This window comes from Giraffa tippelskirchi, chromosome 5, assembly GCF_054371585.1.
Source record: "Giraffa tippelskirchi isolate mGirTip1 chromosome 5, T2T-mGirTip1v1.2.pri, whole genome shotgun sequence".
Taxonomy (NCBI): Eukaryota; Metazoa; Chordata; class Mammalia; order Artiodactyla; family Giraffidae; genus Giraffa; species Giraffa tippelskirchi.
In genome coordinates this window covers 46,055,492-46,063,201 of record NC_137279.1, presented here as the reverse complement: position 1 = coordinate 46,063,201, position 7,710 = coordinate 46,055,492, and positions in this window count along the sequence as shown.

The window sequence follows — 7,710 nt, the reverse complement described above, 5'->3', positions numbered from 1 at the left end:
TAACAATATTTTGAACTGTTTGTTCAAAATAATAATAGCAAAAATGTACTCAATTATATATGTTTACATATGCATATATATGTTTATGTACATATGCTTGTATGTGCTTAGATATAAATGGCAGCAATGACACAAGGAATGGAGGGAGGAATTAGGATTATGCTGTTATTACTAGGTACTTGCTCTCACCCTGAAGTTATATAGTGTTATTTGAAAGTAGAGTTGGGATATTTGTAAATGTATATTCAAACTATAGAGCAACCACTAAAAATTTTTTTATAAAGAAGTATAACTAAGATGCCAAGAAAGAGAGACAATGGAATCTTATAAAATGCCCAGTTAAAACCACAAAATGTAGAAAAAAGAGTAAAGGACAATAAAAGGAGCAAAGAACAAGGGCAACCAGTAGAAAAGAGTAAAAATAATGTTAGATAACAATCCAACTATAACCATGGTGGTCTGGTCGCTAAGTTGTGTTCAACTCTTGCAACCCCATAGACTGTAGCCCACCAGGCTCCTCTGTCCATGGGATTTCCCAGGCAAGAATACTAGAATGGGTTGCCATTTCCTTCTCCAGGGGACGTTCCTTACCCAGGGGCCGAACCCATGTCTCCTCTATTGCAGGTGGGTTCTTTACCAACTGAGCCACCAGAGAAGGCTATATCCAAAATCGCTTTTAATGTCTTTAGTCTAAATACCCCAAATGAAAGACAGAGTTTGTCCGAGTAGGGCAAAAACAAGACCCAGCTATATGTTGTCTATAAGAAACCCACTTTAAAGTCACATATAAATTAGAGCGAAATGAATGGAGAAAGATATACCATGTTAACACTAATAAAAATAAAGTGAGACTACCTGTATTTCAATCAAAGCAGGATTCAAAGCAAGGAGGATTATCAGGGCTGAATAGGGGCATTACATAATGATAACAGGGTCAATTTTCAAAGAAGACATAACAGTTCTTAATGTGTATGTGCCTAACAGCAGAATGTCAAACTACATGAGTCAAAAAAAGCTAATAGAGCTGCAATGAAAAATAGATGACTCTATTATTGTAATTGGAGATCTCAACACTCTTCTATCAGAAATGTACAGATACAGCAGGCAGGAAATCAATAAGTACATAGCTGAGCTCAACAATATCACCAATCAACTGGATATAATGGACAACTTTAGATTGCTTTATCCAACAATAGCAGAATATACATTCTTCTGAAGCTCACATGAAACACTCACCAAAATAGGTCACATTCTGGGCCATAAAAGACACCTTAACAAATTTAAAAGAATGGAAGTCATACAGTATCTCCTGTCAGACCACAATGGAATTAAGCTAGAAACCAATAACAGAATGATAGCTGGAAAATCTCCCCAATACATGGAGATTGAATAGTACATTTCTAAATAACACATTCATCAAAGAAGGAACCTCAAGAGAAATTAAAACTTATTTTGAACTAAATGAAAATGAAAATACAACTTAAAATCGGTGAGGTGCAATGAGAGCAGAGCTTAAAGGAAATTTTTTAGCTGTGAATGCATATATTAGAAAGAAGAAATATTTAAAATCAAGAATCTAAGTTTTCACCTCAGGAACACAGAAAAAGAGCAAATTAAATCCAATCTAAGCAGAAGAATAGAAATAGTAAGATTTAGAGCAGAAATCAATAAAACTGAAAACAGAAAATCAACAGAGAAAATCAATAAATTCAAAAGCTAGTTCTCAGAAAAGATTAATAAAATTGATAAACCTTTAGGCAAGTTAAAAAGAAATCAAAGAGAGAGAACACAGGTTACTAATATCAGATATTAATAATAATAATACTATGAACAACTCTATACTCATAAATTTGAAAACCTAGATGAAACGGACCAATTCCTTAAAGGCACAATCTGCCAAATTTACACAAAAAAATAACAGACAATTTGAATAGGTTTATGTCTATTAGCTGAGCTGGTGAAGAATCTGCCTACAATGCAGGAGACCCTGGTTTGATCCTGGGTCAGGGAGTCCCCCTGGAGAAGGGATAGGCTACCCCTTCCAGTATTGTTGGGCTTCCCTGGTGGCTCAGATGGTAAAGAATCTGCCTGCGATGCCAGAGACCTGGGTTCGATCCCTGGGTTGGGGAGATCCCCTGAAGGAGGGTGTGGCAGCCCACTGCAGTATTCTTGCCTGGAGAATCCCATGGACAGAGGAGCCTGGTGAGCTACAGTCCATGGGGTCTCTAAGAGTCAGACATGACAGAGCGATTTTCACTTCAATCTTCTTGTGTATTAAAGAAATTGAATCAATTTTGGTGCCTTCCAAAACAGAAATCATCAGACCCAGATGAATTCACTGGTGAATTTCACCAAACATTGAATGAACAAATTAGACTAACTCTCTATAATATCTTCCATAAACTATTCCATTAAAAGGAATTCTTCCTAATCCATCTTATGAGGTCAGCATTGCTCTGATATCAAAACTAAAGACATTATGAGAGAGAAAACTACCGACCAATTCTCTATCATGAACACAGGTGCAACAAAATACAAGTAAATTGAATCCAACAATGTATAAAAAGAATTATATACCATAATCAAGTGAGATTTATCCCAGATATGTTAGTCTGATTCAACATTTGAAAATCAAGTAATGTAATCATCACTTCAGTTCAGTTTAGTCACTCAGTTATGTCCGACTCTTTGCAACCCCATGGACTGCAGCATGCCAGGACTCCCTGTCCATCACCAACTCCCAGAGCTTGCTAAAACTCATGTCCATCGAGTCAGTGAGGCCAACCAAACATCTCATCCTCTGTTGTCCCCTTCTCCTCCTGCCTTCAATCTTTCCCAGCATCAGGGTCTTTTCCAATGAGTCACTTCTTTGCATCAGGTGGCCAAAGTGTTGGAGTTTCAGCTTCAGTGTCAGTCCTTCTAATGAATATTCAGGACTGACTTCCTTTAGGATGGACTGATTGGATCTCCTTGCAGTCCAAGGGACTCTCAAGAGTCTTCTCCAACACCGCAGTTCAAAAGCATCAATTCTTTGGCACTCAGCTTTCGTTATAGTCCAACTCTCACATCCATTCATGACTACTGGAAAGACCATAGTCTTGACTAGACAGACCTTTGTTGGCAAAGTAATGTCTCTGCTTTTTAATATGCTGTCTAGGTTGGCTGTAGCTTTTCTTCCAAGGAGCAAGCGTCCTTGAATTTCATGGCTGCAGTCACCATCTGCAGTGATTTTGGAGATTAAAAAAAAAAAAAAAGTCTCTCACCGTTTCCATTGTTTTCCCATCTATTTGCCATGAAGTGATGGGACGAGATGCCATGATGTTCGTTTTTTAAATGTTGAGTTTTAAGCCAGCTTTTTCACTCTCCTCTTTCACTTTCATCAAGACGCTCTTTAGTTCTTCTTCGCTTTCTGCCGTAAGGGTGGTGTCATCTGTGTATCTGAGGTTATTGATATTTTTCCCAGGAATCTTGATTCCAGCAATCTTCATCGTTTCATTGCTTCACTGATTCCAACAATCTTCATCCAGCCCGGCATTTCGCATGATGTACTCTGCATAGAAGTTAAATAAGCAGGGTATATAAGACAATATACCCTGTATACAATATAACCTTATTGTATATAAGACAGTATGCAACCTTGACGTACTCCTTGCCCAATTTGGAACCAGTCTGTTGTTCATGTCCAGTTCTAACTGTTGCTTCTTGACCCGCATGCAGATTTCTCGAGAGGCAGGTAAGTTGTGTGTCTGATATTCCCATCTCTTTAAGAATTTTCCAAAGTTTGTTGTGATCCACACAGTCAAAGCCTTTGGCATAGTCAATAAAGCAGAAGCAGATGTTTTTCTGCAATTCCCTTGCTTTTTTGATAAGCCAAAGGATGTTGGCAATTTGATCTCTGGTTCTTCTGCCTTTTCTAAATCCAGCTTGAACATCTGGAAGTTCACAGTTCACATGCTGTGAACCCTGGCTTGGAGAATTCTGAGCATTTCTTTGCTTAGCGTGTGAGATGAATGCAATTGTGTGGTAGTTTGAGTATTCTTCGGCATTGCCTCTTTGGGGTTGGAGTGAAAACTGACCTTTTCCACACAGACTTGAAGAAGAAAGTCTGATTATGAAATTAATAGACGCAGAAAAATTGTTTAACAAATCCAGTTCATGATAAAACTCTCGGTTAACTAGGAATAGAGGCATACTTTCTCAATTTGACTAGGACTATCTACAAAAAACCCCTACAGCTAATATCATACTTAATGGAGAAACTAGAAGTCTTCTTATTAAGATCACGCACAGGGCAAAGACGTCCTCTGTCACTGAAGTGAAGTGAAAGTCGCTCAGTTGTGTCTGACTCTTTTTGACCCCATGGACTATACAGTCCATGGAATTCTCAAGGCCAGAATACTGGAGTGGGTAGCCTTTCCCTTCTCCAGGGGATCTTCCCAACCGAGGGATCGAACCCAGGTCTTCCACATTGCAGGCGGATTCTTTACCAGCTGAGCCACAAGGGAAGCTCACTAATCATTTTCAATATGGTATTGGAAGTCCTAGGGAAGGCAGTAAGATGAGAAAAAAAATAAAAGGTATTTTATTTCCTTTTTTTAAATAAAAGATATTTATTTCCTCTATTTACAGTGAGATAAAGTGATCAGTGACTGAGGGTGAGGTAAGGGGATCGACTGTAAAGACTTTACAAGGAAGTTTTGGAAGAGAGAGAACTACTATATACCTAGACAGTGGTGGTAGTTACCAGCTTTCATATCATTATTAAAGCTTATCAAATTTCTCACCTAAGATAGATAAATATTTTTGTATATAATACCTTGATTTAAAGAAAACAGACATTTTAAAAGTGCTTGTACAAGAGTTTGCCCACAAAAATTCTGGTTTGACTCATTAGGTGTGGGCCCTGGGAAATCTGTTGACCTTCTGACAGCTCATTCTCCAATTCTATAAGATGGCGAAAAAAGTGTCTTAGGATTTCCATGATGAATACATGGGGTAAGTAATGTGCCTGTCACCAAGTTAATGCTCAGTCCATATCAGTCCTGGTAATAAAGGTAGGCCAGCAGGAGAAGTAGAAAGCATATCTTAAGCTAAGCAGGCACAGAAATTGAGGCACAGAAAGCATTCTTTGCTCAATTGTGAGACTTGCCCCAAATTCCTCCAAACTGGAGGACAGGTGACATTTTGAAGAAAAGTGACATTTTCTGTGGGGCAGGAAAGCTGCCTTATCATGTTTCTGGAAGCTGGCTCAAGGTGACTCCTCGTTAACCAGACTGAATTGTTTTTTCTCTCCTGAAAGTCAACCGGTCAGGAAACTTTGAGTCAAGACTGAGTCACAGCTGTGCTATGTTCTCCAAGAAAACAAACCTTGTTTTTTAAGCCACCAAGAAAATGTTTGAATAAACTAAATGTACTTCTGTAGTTGTATGTCATCTCCAATTCACGTTCTTCGAATGGTTCACTTGAAAATGGTTCTTCTGTTTATAACAGAGTTGGTACACTGGATATTCTTTACACTTAAGTTGGTCTTGTACTGTCTTCTCCAATCTGTCTTGGAACCACTCTTTTAGTGTCTTCATAAGAAACAAAACAAAATTTACCAATTACTCCAAAGCTGGGCAAACCAGTTCAACGGTCTCAGTGCAAGAGGGAAAAGGAAGAGAATCAAGGGAATGATTGGCTTCTTTTTTTCCTGATTATTATTTTTTTCCCCCTCTGATTACTGATATAAGAGCTGTGGCTCTACTTTTGGTCTTTTTGAATTGCTTCTGAAACCCAAAAAAGTCCAACCAGAGACAGAGGAAATCCAGTGAAAAAAGATCAAAACTATTCCTATTAAGATTTTTGGTTTTTGTTCTGTTTTCCCAGACTCAGCCACATTACCCAAGTATGTTAATGATAATGACAATGTTTTAAACAAAAAGATTCAGCAGCCCTGTCTAAATGTCAACTAGACCATCAAACAATGTACTTTCAGTGATTATAGAATCACAGAGTCACATGTTCGAAGCAACCTCAGAGAGCCCCTGGTGCATCCCTTGCATCTTAGAAGAGACGTAATTCAAGGAAACAGCAGTAACCTGTCAGGGTCACAGAGCTTAATCTGCTAAATCAAACTCCATACTCTTTTATGTATTGAACGTCTGTGATTACATGTGGTGGTGGGGTACAGATTTACAAACAACAAAAGCTGAGGTGTAAGGTATTATTTTTAAAAAAATAACATGTTTATATATCATTTTCTCATTAGAAATTTGTCAGAGCTGGGGACACTCTTGAGCCTTTGAAGGATTTAGAAATCAGGGAAACCCTTGATGTATTTAAATATCCAATGGCTATATACTGGCTTAGGAAGGCAAGTTTAAGTCTCTAAGAGTTTGTAGGTTGAATTTTGTGATTGCCTTCTTCAGGGCTGTCAATTATACATGTCTTTTATATTCTATACATGTCTTTTATATTCTCCCCCTCATCTGCCCACTTCATGGAGTCACCACCCCCTGCTCTTGAAGCATCAAACCTAGAGGTGGCCCTGTATCTAGTTAGGAGAAATGCTGGGGAAAGTGGACTCTCTGGAAGTCACTTCCAGGACCCAACGCCCATTGGGAGCATTTTTTGTTTTGAGGAAGGTAACTGCTCTGATTTTAGATGACCAAGTAAAAGACAATTATGTTAGTCCTTCCCAAGGGAATCAGTTTCAATTATTTTCATTCAAATGGTGAGCCAATTGTCCCACTGTCATTGAGTGAACACTTTATGCTTTACTTTTATCATATAATCACATCACAGAAAGTGAGAAAGACTTTTAATACTATTTCTTTCATCTCTCAATTCTGCAACTCTTGTATACAGTTTTAATTATTGTAGCTTTAGGGACCCCTTAATTACCTGAACGGGCAAGTAGAGACAGAATTTGTTGTCCTGAGAGACCTGTGTGCACTTGACCCTTGGCACTCATCTTCAGTGCAAAGGACCCCCAAAGAATCCCTGGATGCTTTGTTGTTCTGGTTTGACAATGGCCAAAGGATTTTCCTGCCAGATCTCTCCATGGAGAGTGAGTTAATCACAGTGGAGGCTTGCCCTACCTCTTAAAATTCTAAAACCACAGGTCAACATTAGCATTAATTTCTCACTGGAAATAAGCATCGCAACTACCATCATGCCACACCCCTACTCCTCTTGGACTGCAAACCGGTACACGCTCATTGCAGCAGTTATTTGCTCTTTGTCTCACTTGTTTGCCAAGCCAAGTCTGCTGGTCTATTTTGGCATGTAAGATCCATTAAAAATTTATTTTTATTTAATTGGACAGTCCAATTTTGTTTGGCTGTCTAACTCAGTTTTAGTTTCCTCTTTGTCACTTCTCCTTTCATAGTTTTCAGCTCATTTCCTTTCTTTTGTCATGGGCAGTCACACTGTTGGTCCTACTCACCTTGCAAATCCCCAAGCATAGCCTAACAGTTTTCACTTGAAAATACAGTATGGTTGCCAGGTAAAATACAGGATGTGTGCATGTGTGTGCTAAGTTGCTTCGGTTATGTTCGACTCTTTACGATCCTATGTGCTTGCTAGGCTCCTGTGTCCATGGCATTCTCTAGGCAAGAATACTGGAGTGGATTGCCATGCTCTTCTCTGGGGTATCTTCCTGACCCAGGGATTGAACCTGCGTCTCTTTTTTCTCTTATATTGGCAGGCAGGTTCTTTACCACTAGC